A 14,196-nucleotide genomic window follows, 5' to 3' on the forward strand; every position below is an offset into this window, starting at 1 on the left:
GTGATTGTCTTAAATTCCCATCTTTCGCTGAGGCCAGATCCATATGAGTTATGTCAGTTTGCAACCACATTGTGAATGCTCCCTTGGGAACTATCTCTGAAGCAGGCTGAGCTTTTTAGCCTTTATTGTATAGATTTCCAAAGCTGTAACACGAGGTTACAGTCAGTCCACCAGGGGTCTGCTGGGATTAGATAGCAGCGGCCGCAGCTTGCCTCGGTGAACTCTGCACTGTGCTCTTCTTCCAGCACCGTCCCCACTTTCCCTTTAGAATCTGTCCTGACTGTGTATTAGTTATCCATTGTTGGGTAACAAGTCACTCCCAAATTCAGCAGCTTAAAACAACAAACATTGATTGTCTCATAGCTCTGTGGGTTAGGAATCTGCATGGTGCAGCTTAGCTGGGTGCCTCTGACTTACTGTTTCTTGTAAGGCTGCAAGCAAGGTGTTGGTCAGGGCTGGAGTCATCTCAAGGCTCAGCTGGGGTAGAATTTGCTTTCAAGTTTACTCATATGGCTGTTGGCAGGCCTCAGGTTCTCACTGGCTGGTGACATCAGTTCCTTGACCTATGGGCTCAGTTTATAGAATGGTAGCTTGTCCCCAGAGTGAAATGAGAGAGGAGAGAGAGAGAGAGAGAGAGAGAGAGAGAGAGAGAGAGAGAGAGAGAGAGAGAGACAGGAGCCATGATTTTTTTATAACCGAGTTTTGGAAGTGACATCCTATCACTTCTCCCTATTTTATTTCCTAGGAGCAAGTCACTAAATCCAGCCTACACTCAAGGGGGTGAGGGGAGGTATTATCCGAGGAGTGGGTACCAGGAGGCAGGGATCACTGGAGGCCATCTTAGAGGCTGCCTAAAACACCCAAGAGGAAGTTAGGGAAACAGAGTAGTACCTCCCAGTAGAGAGTAGGGTGTACACAAGTTGAGAAGGGTCACAGGAGCTCTTAAGAGAAAATGTGTTGCAAGCATTTACTCATACCTCTTCTCAGGTTACTCCCTTTCTCCCTAGCCTTCTCTGATTTATTAACCAAACAGAATGAAAACCAAGAAGCTCACTCCATGCTGATCTCGTCTCCAAATTTCAAATTCCTTCTCCCTCCACAATCTGTCTGCTGTTTTTTTACTTTCTGAAATCCTCAGTAGTTATTTTTATATTTTGTCCAGAATTTAGAGGAATTAACAGCTGTAAGATTGTTCTGTAAGCAACTTATACTGCAGTACTAGAAGTGGAACTCTACATTATTTAAAATGCATTAGGTTAGGGTTTGAAAATATGTTACCCTGGTTACAGTAGGAGAGAAAGGGATGAAAAAGCCTAGAAATGGCTGAGTCAAAACCAACTTGTTTGGGCTTCCATTAACGACAATAAGGACTCTAAAATTCATCCCCCACCCCCCACCCCTGCCCCTGTGGAGTAGAAAGAACATAGACTATAGAACTTGATGGGTCTGGTTTAAATTCCAGTTCTACCATTTACTAGGGAGTGACCTCATGCAAATGAATTAATCTGTGCTTTAGTTTCTTCATTTGTAAAAATCAGGTAACGATGTGTAACTCTCTGGATTGTACAGGGTTAACAAAAACAGTGTATGTGAAATGCATCCAGTTCACTGCATGGTACACAGGTTGTCTTCCACAGAGCCCTGTACCCTTTCCTTCTATCCCCTTCATTATCCAGTTATCTGGTAAGTGCGTAGTGCAGACATATTTTGGCATTTGCTGGACCATTATTCAGACCATCCCAGTGTGAACGGAAAGAAAACAGCTCAGAGAGAATGGCCATCTTTGTAGGGAGAGTGTTGGTGTGTGTGTGTGTGTGTGTGTGTGTGTGTGTGTGTGTGTGTGTGTGTGTAGGGCTGGCTCTCCGCCTGGGATGCAGGGGTCAGTGGGGCTGCCGCCAGCAGTCTGCAGTGCTAGCCAGGGAAATCAACTCACAGCCCTGCTGGCACCTACTGCTGAACTTGGGTAAACATAATTACAGCCTTTAAAGAGAGAAGAGGGAAAGAAACCAAGATCCCCACTCACCATGTAAACAGGATGTCCACTGAATGGCAGCCGTGGAGATGTTTATGTTCTGTTCAGGGGACAATTGACAAAAGGCCTCTGGGAGCCTTTATTGCTGCTGGGGCCGTAGTCTGCCAGCTGTGGTGGTGGCTGGGTTCTTCCCAGCAGCTTTGTACTGTGAATGTTGAGCTTCAGCAGAGAGCACTGGGCTGTGCTCTCTGGAGCCGGGAGGCAGTCCTTTGTGATGCTGAGTCTGGTTATCTACTCAAGGCCCTTTATGCCTGGATAAGGGCGTTCTGGTGTCTAACCTCAGTTTCCAGCCTCGTGACCTGGAAGATGGCTGGTTGTGGCCTCCATGAAATAATAACCTTAACAATAGGTACCGTTTACTCAGAGCAAGGCGGCAGCATGCCAAATACTTCATATGGATTATTTTATTTGACCCTTGCAATAAGCCTTTGCCCTAATTTTATTGTCCTCATTTTATATCTGAGGAGGCTCTGCAAAGATAAGCACCTAGATTTGAAGCCAGATCCTTTAGATTCTCAAACTTGTGCTTAAATAGTAAGTGAGAAAAAGGCAGGGACCATCGGTCAAGTTCAGTCCTCTATCTCTATGGCCCAGTATAATGTCAGAGAAAACATTTGTTAAATGAATGATTAAAAAAAAAAATTCTACCAAAATGCTGAGCTCCACTGATTTCCGAGGAGTGCATTTTTCCCCCATGAGAAAAATAGTGGGCGTGTGTTGCATGGTTTATTACACAAGCTCTGGCTTCTGCCCTGGCAATTCAGGGCACCTATTGGTCAATGCCGGCGGCAGGTGGGTCTTGGGTACGGGCCGAGGCACCAAGGCAGTGACTAACTGGTCAAGTGTCTAACCAAGAAGCCAAGTCCTGCTTTTAGTCCAGTCTTCTTTGGCATTCTAGGCAAGGCAAGCATTGCTTGAGGCTATCCAATCTAGCCTGCTCCTGAAGCAACAGAAACAGTGAAAGCAGATGCTTGTCCCAGATGGCCTTTGTCTCTATGCACAACCTCTGGACAGGGGCTTTGCTGTCCCCTCGTCCAGGCAGGTCTGAATGGAGTTGTGAAGATAGGCTGAGTAGAGTTCCCAGGAATGCCAGGAGGTGGTCCCTCTGCCTTTATCATCCCTAATGAAATTGGCGAAGACCCAGGAGCCCTTTAGTGTTCTAATCCTTGAATAGAAGGGAGAGAACATGCATGTTCTGCAGGATGGATTAGGACATCAACATGCCTTGTTCCAGAATAGGGCATGGCCTGTATCCGATGTAGGAACTTTTACATTAGAGGAAGAGGCAACCTTTTTCTTCTCTATTCATGTCTCCTCCTGGGGAGGCACATGGATGGTGGTGGCAGGGACTCTTCCTGAAGCTGATCACTTCTTTGCCTGGAGCTGAGGCCGTAAATGCCACAGTATTGTTAGCAAATTATTGTTCTTTTCTTTGGGTCAGCACTTGTTAGTTTAATAAACAATATCCAAGGACCATGAAGATAATGGTCCAAGTTTGGTGAACCCCTCTTTCTCACTCAACATTTCTCCCCTTAGTTGCTATTGGGCACGTATATTCCATCACATTTCAGAGCTGGTTCTTAGTTTCTAGGTGTGGATTTGACTGAGATTCTGCTGAATGTCATGTTGGTCAGGCAGTAGGGAGTCACAGACGGTCTAGCTGAACTGACAGGATTTAAGGAATAGGCCTGTGATTAGGGATGTGGAAAATAGCAGTACATATCTTTAGGTGCAGGTGGCCTTCCTGCTCTGGAATAAGTTTTATTAGTAGCAAAGTGATTTAGAAGCATTTTCTCTCTAGTAACCCTCTTTTTTTGCCCAGATCACATCAGCCACTGTCACACATGAACCTCTATCCCCCATTGGTTTCTATCATTGTAACTGGGAACTGTGACCCCACCCACTGCACCAACCCTCTTTCCTTGTTTATTGTCCTGTTGCAATGTCCCAGTGTGTGGCCAGGGAGGGCCATGCTCCCTCCCTCTGCTTCCTTTCTCATTGTTTCCATGTGGCTAAAGCTGCGGCTGCTTCCACTGAGCTCTGCCAGGCTCTAACCAACCCTCCCCCCCCCACCCCAATGACTGGGGTCCCTGCTTCTGCAGCGTCCTGCTGTGCTGGATGGGCCCAGAAAGCACCGTGCTCCTCTCACCAACCTTGGTCACGAGTTACTTCTTTTCAAATCAACTTGGAAGGACACTGTTGTCTATCAAAGTAACAGGTGTTTCAGCCAGCTTTAGAGCCAAACTATTTATTAGCTTGATAGTTCAGTTTTATAACTACGGAGACCAACAGGAACATTCCAAACACAGAATAAGTTCAGGTTCAAGAAACAAGGCAAGATCATCCAAGTGTCTGGGGCCTGGGGCTCTGGTTGTCAGCCCCCCAATTTCCTCTCCCTCTAACTCAGGGAGCCTGGAGCCGTCGTACAGTTGGACGTTTCCTTGGTGGTCTTTTTTCTGGAACATTCCGAGTGGCCTCACATATACACAGAAACTCCTGTCAGAAACATTTTCATTCACATGGAGATCAGTTGGGGTCATACAGATTGTTTTTCTAGGCTAGACTCAAAAATAATTGCATTTTCTTAAAAAATAAATATATTAGCTGTAGTTATGTTTTGAAGGCAGGAATTGTTTTTTCTTTTTCTTTCTTTTTAAAAATGCTTGTCTGCATTTTCCACACTTAAAAAAAGACAAAGTACGATTCAAAGAACCTAGCAGATGTTTACTGTTAAACCTGCAAACATTTCTCAGTCCCATTTGAGAGTCGGGTTTTCCAGGTCTCTAAAATGTCTGAAAATTTTCCTGTTGGTTATTGCTTAAATAAACACACAGATGTGCTATTTTATAACTCATAAGACATATCCAATGTGCCCTTTTATTCTCTGTATTTCACATGGCTTATTGGCCCTGGCTTTCAGGGCTGAGCTCAAGTTCTTTGTCAACCTGAGCTATGGAAGATGGAGCTCTCAGCTCAAAGGAGTCAGTGACAGTTGTGGTTCACCCACAGGAGACGTTGCCAGCAGAGCTGGACTCTCCTGGGCTTCCTGGGGAGTGGGGTAGGAGGGGAAGTAACTGCTGCCACGGCAGCTGGGAAGACCTTGGGTTCTGCTGACCTTCACTTGGCTCATCAATAGAAGAACAGAGATGCTAATCAAATGAATGCTCTCAATGGATATGTATTGATAAAGAGCCTTGGTGGAGGCTGTAGGAAGCAAGGGAAAAGAGTTAAAATCTGAATAGAAAGAGCTTGAAAACAGATTTGAATTCATTAAGGTTGCTGCTGGAGACTTTTAATGATTCAAAGTGTTTCTTTGGATCAGAGACTCATGGGGCTCTTTTAAATTGAGTGTTTCTTTATATAAAAAAAAGAGCTAGCAGATTCTTAACGATATATAAATTGGGCTTTGGCAGGAAATCTGCTTCTTCTTGCCATCAGAGAGTCATGCAAATCTCAAGAATGGCAAACATCTGTTTGAAGGGCATCCCAACCTTGGCTTGGCAGGGAACTCAGCAGAAACAACATTAGGATTTGTAGTTTTCATTCAGGATAGCAAGTGTGGTGGGTAGCAGTGTGGCCAAGTGTTAAGAACAGAGCACCTGTTCAGTAAGTATTTACTGAGTGCTCACTATATGCCGATTACTATGTGATGTGCTGGGGATACAAGTTACAAGAACACACCTAAGACCCAAATAGCTTAGTACTTCACATAGATGCTAAGATAAAAGTTCACAGTGTGCTGTCATGAATATGATACCTTTACTGTGGTTCTTTCTTGTGCAGCTTAGAATTCAGTGGGTATTATGATGCATGCAATATATACCGGTGGGAGAGACTAAGTCTAGTTCATTATCATGCAAGTGAACTGCATAGCTAGTCATTTTTTTTCTCTTGACCATTTACTTATTAAAATAGTGGCAGGTTGTGTGAAGATTAAAATGATGAAAATAGTCTGAGATTCATAAGTGCAAGTTTGTTCTCGCAAACTTTGTGCCAGATATTTTTCAAAATTCATAATTTTTCTTACTTAATGAAAGTAAATGGTAGATATATTATGTAATGCGCCCAATAGTACTAAGGAAATGTCTTTTAATGAAGCATTTTAATATCTCTGCCATTAGATGGATATGTACGAATATTGACATTAGTGTGACAAATGAAGACTGTAAATAACCTCACATCACTTTAGGTCAGGTTTTGCTGCCAAATGAGTCATGAAGATTTCAAACATCTATAAAAAAGTTATACGCAATTTTACAATTACATATAAGGAATGATGGACTTATAGTATTGATGAAGATCATTCACTATAATCCAAATAGTTTATTGCTTCACACAGACCCTGGAATAAAAGTTCACAAAATGTGTTGCCATGAATATACTGTACTTTGGCTGTGATTATTTCATCATTTATACCTGGAAAACAATTTTGGCTTTTCTCTATAAACAAGTTGAATCAGAGAAAAAAATGACAACACCACCCACTGAAGATCTTTTGCCATTTGTGTTCGTTTCTTGCCCCAGGCTTCAAGGCTGGCATTCTATTAGAATCACTCTGCTAGTTGGCTTCTTATGAACCATAAAGTGAAGTGGGAAATGGAATTCCACCAAAGCCACACTAAAGCTTTTGAATCAGAGCCAAGAAGTATTTTACTTGATGCACTAAGCAACATAAAGCCAATAACCTGGCCCATGGCCCCAGTGGCATCAGCACTAATAGCTGGATGGAAAGCAGGGTGGTTGGGATATAAGGATGGGTTGGTGAATAGAACCACATTGGCCTCGTTTCTGTATCTTGTGCACCGCAAACTTCTTCCCAGCCTAGGACTTTTATACTTCCTGTTACCTCCTCCTGGAACATACTTCCTTGTGACTTTTGAAGAACTAGCTCCTTCTCATCATTTAGGCATCCCCTTTAATGGCGCCTCCTGAGGGGTGCATTCCTGGATCACCCTATTTAATGTTGTCGCCTCCAGTCACTCTTTATAACATTCCCCTATTTTATTTTCTTCAAAGCACTTCTATGAAATTACCCTGTTAGTTGTTTACTTATTTACTTGTTCATTATTTTTCTCCTTCACAGGGCAAGGATGTTTTTGACTTGTTGACAGGATCTTTAGTCTCTAGAGCAGTGCCTGGCATTTTAAGGGACCTCAGTAAACATTTGTTGGATGCATGAATGCTCCCTGGAATATCACTAGGTCTCTGGCTCTGTGATGCCTCGCAGCTTTCCCATCCCAACATCCCAGTGTTCCTTTGGTGACAAATGTCCCAGAAGAAAAAATATTGTAAATGTGGGAAACGTGATAGAGCATGAAGCGTGGTAGAGTATTAAATTAGCTTCATAAACTGTGAATCATAAATCATGGTTCCATCTGTTCTGTGACAGTGAAAACAGCAAAATTTTCCACAAGATAGAAACTAAAAACAAAGAGAAGCCATGAGTTGCAACTCATGGAAAGCCTGTTACTGGTGTTTTGGATCATCTTCTCTCTCCCCCTGCTCCTCAGCAAACATTTTAGTCATGCTATGCCTTTCTGGATTACACCCAGGGACCTGTTCATTAGATACTGGTTCCCTCCAATCTAAAAGTCCCTGCCCTATAGCGCCATGCCTGGTACTAGAAGCCACTAAACAAATATTTGTTGACTATCAATGGTAAATTCCACCATTACAGATTAATTCTCCAGTCCATCTTTTTTTCTGAGATGAAAATATCCTTTAGAAGAGATACCTACAAAAGCAAGCCCTTTTATGCATAATCCAGTATGAATTGGTGTATCTTATTGAAAGTTGAGGTATAGTTTTTTGAGCATGGGTCATTAGTTGGGCAGGAGGGGTCTGGGTAAGGCATGGTAATAGGCAGATCAGGGCACTGGTTATCCTGAGAAGTGATGGGACATTAGGAGGGGCCAGAGGAGCAAAGAAAAGTTTCCAAGGCAAGTGGTTCACATTGCAATTTTGCCTAAGGCCAACATGGTGAAGGATGCTGTTTGAGGAGAATTGATACCCTCAGATTATGTCCATTGGCTAAAACCATAGTGAAGGTGGTAGGTCGCCAGGACATGCCAGGACCTATTAAACCAGTTTTATTTAGGAAAGTGTTGTTAAAATACACATCAATACACAGATGAAATTCCTGACAGGCTTCCCAAGAAACTGATAGCAGTGTCTCCCTCTTGGGAATGGAAATAAGGGATGGCAGAGTTTTAAATTTCTAGGGTTTTAATTTTTTCCCATGACAATATATTGATTTCACAATTATAAAAAAAATTAATAAAAATCAATATCTTTGAAAGATTTTACTGTATTAAAATGCTAGCTGAATAAAAATGAATATAACAGCAATTGTAATAAAATAGGGGGATGTCACAACAAGGTTCAAATCAATATATTAATATAAGAAGAAAAACCTTGGATTTGTAAAACTGTTATTCACATATATAGTGTTTGGTCTTCTCTGGAGAACATTGCTTAACCCTCTCAGGACATAAAAGCAGCTCTGGAAGCAGAACCAGCAATGGTTCCAGATCACAAACCCTTGGACTTAAGTCTCTGACATTCTGCCCCCTACGCTACTCACTCTACACTCCTCATGACTCAGTTTCCTTTTTTTCCTATCTCTCATTACCAATTTAGGTGGCTACCCAATTCAAACCCTGAAAGAGAAGAATTGATTGTCACTGTGCAGTACTCAGGGTAGGAATAATTTCCTAGACTTCTTTTTTTTTAAAAGATTTTATTGGGGAATTGGAGAAGGGGAACAGTGTTGGGGAATTGGGGAAGGAGAACAGCCAACTTGTTGTCCTTCAGTCTTAGTTGTGGAGGGCGCAGCTAGCTCAGCTCCAAGTCGTCGCCATCCAGCCACCCGTTGGCAGCTTGCGGCCACTCAGCTCAAGGTGTTGTGTTCAATCTTAGTTGCGTGGGGCATAGCCCACCATCCCATGCGGGAGTCGAACCAGCAACCTTGTTGTTAAGAGCATGTTTTGCTCTCACCAGCTGAGCCATCCTGCCACCTGTTGGTAGCTCAGCGGCAGCTCAGCTCGGGCGTAGCTCACTGGCCCACGTGGGAATCAAATCAGCAGCCCTGTTGCTCAGAGCTCGGTTCTTAACCAACTGAGCCACTCAGCCAGCCCTCCTAGATTTCTTTACTCCTCTTGAATCTTTATGATAAAATGTTGTCAGCTGAGGTCATGTGCAAATGTACCTGATCTTTTCAACTTGAAAGTTTCTAACACATACCTCCCGCACTTAAAAAATCCAAAAGCTACTTTCGTACGTTGATAGCACACTGAATAGATTTTCAAGTTCTCATCACCCCTAGTTCATCTCTAGCAGAGAGAGGGACTCACCTGTTATGATCCCTTCCTATAATGAAGGGACTGTTTAAGTCATAATTAAATGTAGGGAAAGAGTGTTTGCACCACAGGAGGGTTTTTTGATCTATAGCTGTTGGGGGTGGGGGTGGGGGTGGGGTAGAAGGTTTCCAGCTATCATCTGCTTCTGGAAGAGCGTACCTTGTTTAGTCTAAGAGACACTAAGCAAGCAGGGCTTTCACCCAAGGATTAGTCAAGCACTTTGATAATTGTAGTTTGTGTAAGAGATGCAGTGATATTGGAGTTGCATCAAACAATTTTTGGGCTTTTCTTTTTCATTTTCTACTCCCATAATTTAGAAAGGGTGGGAGACTGACTGTCTTTGGGGAGAACTGGAGGGTGCGACCTTATTTGGAGCAGTGAGGAAGATCATAGAGATCATTGAGGCATCTTCTTTTCTGGCTCTGTGGTTTTTTTCAGTGTTGACACAAGTTAACACTTGTCTGATTTCCCCATAATTGAAATAAGTTACAGGCCCACCCCACTCCCCTCCTTGGCCTTACAAGAGTAATTTGTTTCTGAAAAATTCCTTGCAGCCAGACCTCTTGAGGTAAAAAATGGAATGTCCATTGAAATTATTAATGCACAGCCACTTTGAAAATTAAAAAAGTGTATGTATACAGTTGACCTTTAAACAATGCAAGGGGTTGGGATGCCAATCCCCTGCATAGTTGAAAATTCGCTTATAACTTTTGATTCCCCCAAAACTTGACTAATAGCCTGCTATTGATCAGAAACCTTACTGATAAACAGTCGATTAACACATCTTTTGTATGTTATATGTATTATATACTGTATTCTTACACTAAAGTAAGATAGAGAAAAGAAAATATTATTAAGAAAATCATAAGGAAAGAAAGAACACACATTTACAGTATTTATTGAAAAAAAAATCCACATGTAAGTGGACCTGAGCTTTTCAAACCTGTGTTGTTCAAGGGTCAACTGTATATGTAACGGAAACTTGGCAGAGAAATCTGTCCACCAAAAATATGTCCTGCCCCTTTAACAGAGAAAGCTTGTCCTCTGACCTGTGATGTAGAAGGGAGAGTGTCCAGAGAAGTGGTACCCAGACAGAAGCTACCTCTCCCAGCCCTTTACCCCATGTGTGATCATGTGACTCCTTCTTGACAATAAAAGTTAGTCAATATGTATCACTTTGGGGCTGAGGTTTCAAGAAGCAGATGTGCATTTTCCTATGTACATTTTGCTAGGATTCCACTGGATGCAGAGTACACTGAGGCTTTAAGGGGGCTGAAGGGGCTGGTGGGGCCACCAGAAGTCTGGATCCCTGAATTGCTGCATGAAGAGAAGCTCCTGTTAACCAGAAACACCTACATTGGACTATAACACAGACAGAAAAAACCCAAAACCAAAAAACCTGTATTGTGCAAAACCATTGAAATTTGGAGTTTATTTATCCCCTAGCTTGAGTGTCAGGAAACTATTTCTGTAAAGAGCCAGTTAGCAAATATATTAGATTTTGTGTGACGCATATGGTCTCTTTCTCATTTTTTTCTTTTTGGTCAAAAAATGTTATTTATTGTTTTCCGCTTTATTGAGGTATAATTGACAAATAAAATTATAAGATATTTAAAGTGTACAATGCTACAATTTGACATATGTATAACTTAAAAAAATTTTTTTTACAACCCTTTAAATATATAAAAATCATTCTTAGCACACAGATTATTAAAAAAACAGCTGCAGGCTTAAATAATACAGGCTTTTAATACAGAACAATAAAACCACAAAAACCCCACACAACAAAGCAGTGTAAATGGTGCATGAGGTATTACTACTATTAACTAGGAAACCGTGAAGACTAGAGAGAAGACCTTTAGGCCACTTCGGCCAACCATTCCACCATGAAGCTATCTGTATGTGGCTCTCCCATTGTGTACCCAAGTGCTCCCAAGGCATACAAAGATCCAAATTGTTTCTCGTAAATGCAAAGAATGCCTCCAAAGTTGAAGTTGGTGTAGTATATCCAACAACTAGAAAAGGGAAAATCTCTTAACTCTAATTGGTGTACGTCAGCGTGTGATTGTATTCTGGCTCCCCTGCTTACCTTCTCGCTCTGTCATCACGCAGCACTTTTTTATAATATTCTTTGTACCTGGTTTACTGCTAGATCCTACTGGAGTCTTCAACCAGGAGATATTGACACACTTCCTGGTAGGATTCCAAGATGGCGTCTCCATTTCCCTGAGCCCCCACGTCATAGCCCTTCTCATCATTCCCAGAATTCCTGGTTGGGAGGCTGGTACTGCCAGCACTGCCTGGTCCCTTCCATTCCACCCAGGTCCTCATCTCAGTCAGCACAGAACCCACGATCACTCAAACCTTCAAGGAAAATCATCATCCAACAATAGGATGAATAAAATACATGATAGATTCTTCTGTAGCAACTATAAAGAAGATTTCAAGTGTATAATGGTGTGAAAAATGCTTGTGAAAGAATATTAGATGCAAAGAGCAGCATTGAAAATTGTATATTCTATATGATCCTAACTGTTTAAAAACAAAGACTTGAAGGAAATATACCAAATAGTTAACAGTGGTATCCCTGAGTGATGGATTATGGGTGATTAAAAAGAAATCCTGTTCTATGTTTTTTTGGGTTTTTTAAAAAATATGTACACATGACCCTGTGTTATTATTATTTATTTTTTATTATTTAAAAAAATATATTTTATTGGGGAATTGGGGGAGGGGAACAGACAAGTTGCTGTCCTTTGGTTCTTCAGTCTAGTTGTGGAGAACGTCGCTTCACTGGCCCATGTTGGTATTATCATTGCACTCTTCCCGGGTGAGGCAGGTCAGTCGCCGGCCCCTGGATGTCCATTCAAGGTGGCTCTTGGCAGCTCACGCTGGCTGCCAGCCACTCAAGGTAGTTTTACAGTAGCCCACTGCAGCTCCACTGCAGCCTACACTGTCGCTGGCGACTCACAGCAGCCCAGCTCCAGGGTAAGCTGTTGTTCACCATCTTAGCTGTAGAGGGCACAGTGTCACTGGCCCTAATGTGGGATCCGAACGGGGGCCCTGCTGCTCAGAGCTGGTATCCCAAGCCAACTCTTAACCAATGTGCCACTCGGCCGGCCCTATTATTATTATTTTTAATGACCAAGAAAATTAAAGGTAGTTCTTCCCACAGAGACTATGGAGAGCCCTGCCTGAGTCCTGCCCTCTGAGAGTTTCCACTCTAAAGGATTCTTAGGTGACCCTGAAGCCCATGTTCAGAGCAGGAGCAGGAAAGCAAAGAGGAGAGTAGGTGACATAGTTCAGAATACGTCAACCTCTGGTTTGAACCAGAGGAAATCTAGAGACCTAGAGCAACCTTGCTTGGTGAGCTCTGTTTCTCCCCTGCCTGCAAGTATTCAACTTGTTTCGGCTCTAGTGTCTTATCTCAAAATATGCTCTGTCCTATCTGATTATTCTCCATCCCCCCCTTTACTCCTTAAGTACTGGCATAGGAAGCAAAAGAAACAGGGAGGGCTTTCAGGTTAAGGCTCTGCCATCTCCTCTCGTCCTCACCCTTCCATGTGAGGTCAGAACAGAAGCCTCCCCATGTTCTGTTCTTGCGCCCCGACTCCTGCAGTCCAGGCCCTTCATGCTGCCTCTCATCTTTCTCGAGTAATCAATGTGGGACTATGCTGTGACTACTCCCACACAGGTCATTATTTTGTTATTTGTGCACATGTACTCACACATACACATGTGCTCCCTAGCATATTTATTGGTGCTCTGCTAGGCATGTGGTTAGGCACAGCATTCATTTGTTCAGCCAGTCAGCATTTTGCCCTCTACTCTGTGTCAAGCATTGCTGTAAGTGCTGGGATATGCGAGAAACCAGATAGAAAAGGCCCCTTTTCACTTGGGGCAGACATTCCACTGGGGAGATAAATAGTAAGCAAATATATACATACATATACATATACGGGTAGTGATAAGTGCTATAAGGAGAAATTAGGCCTAGGAAGAGGCTAGTGACCTTGGGTGGAAGGTGCCTTTATTTTTTTTAAGATTTTTTTTTATTGGGGAATTGGGGGATGGGAACAGTGCTGGGGAATTGGGGGAAAGGGAATAGACAAACTGCTGTCCTTTTGTTCTTCAATCTAGTTGTGGAGGACGTCACTTCACTGGCCCATGTTGGTATTATCATTGCGCTCTTCCCAGCTGAGGCAGTCGCTCGCTGGCCATTGGACGGCCGCTCATGGTGGCTGCTGGCTACACACGGTAGCCCATGGCAACCCACTGCCACAGGGGCTGTACCCTACGCCATTGCCGGAGACTCAAGGCAGCCCAGGTCCAGGTCGAGCTGTTGTTCATCATCTTAGCTGTGGAGGGCAGTGTCACTGGCCCTCATATGTGGGATCCGAACCGGGGCCCTCTGGCGTCCCAAGCCAGCTGTTAACCAACATGCCACTCGGCCGGCCCTGGAAGGTGCCTTTAGATTGGTCAGAGAAGGCGTCTCTGTGGAAGCTCCATTTAAGCAGGGACTTCGGTGAAGTAAGGGAAAAAGCTATGGGGAGTGTGGGGACAAGTGTTCTGGCTGAGGGAACATTAAGTACAAAGGCCCTGAGTCAGGAATTAGTTTGATGCTCACCTTCAAGCTGCTCCCATTCTAGTGAAAGAGATAGGTAAGTAAACAGGCAATTGCAATATGGTGTGATAGGCATTTATCACTTAGTGTTTATAAACGTCTAATCTTTATGACATTCAAAAATGTACATTATCTTAGGGGCCGGCCGAATGGCTCAGTTGGTTAAGAGCTTGCTCAAGAGT

The 14,196-nt window shown here is 43.1% G+C and overlaps 1 pseudogene; it reads left to right on the forward strand.

The window, feature by feature from the left end:
* The first annotated feature begins 2,811 nt into the window (after positions 1 to 2,811).
* The window catches only part of LOC109381660 (ATPase family AAA domain-containing protein 1-like), a 17,814-nt pseudogene continuing 6,429 nt past the window's right edge, over positions 2,812 to 14,196 (forward strand).

This window comes from Hipposideros armiger, unplaced genomic scaffold (genome assembly GCF_001890085.2).
Source record: "Hipposideros armiger isolate ML-2016 unplaced genomic scaffold, ASM189008v1 scaffold_51, whole genome shotgun sequence".
NCBI lineage: Eukaryota > Metazoa > Chordata > Mammalia > Chiroptera > Hipposideridae > Hipposideros > Hipposideros armiger.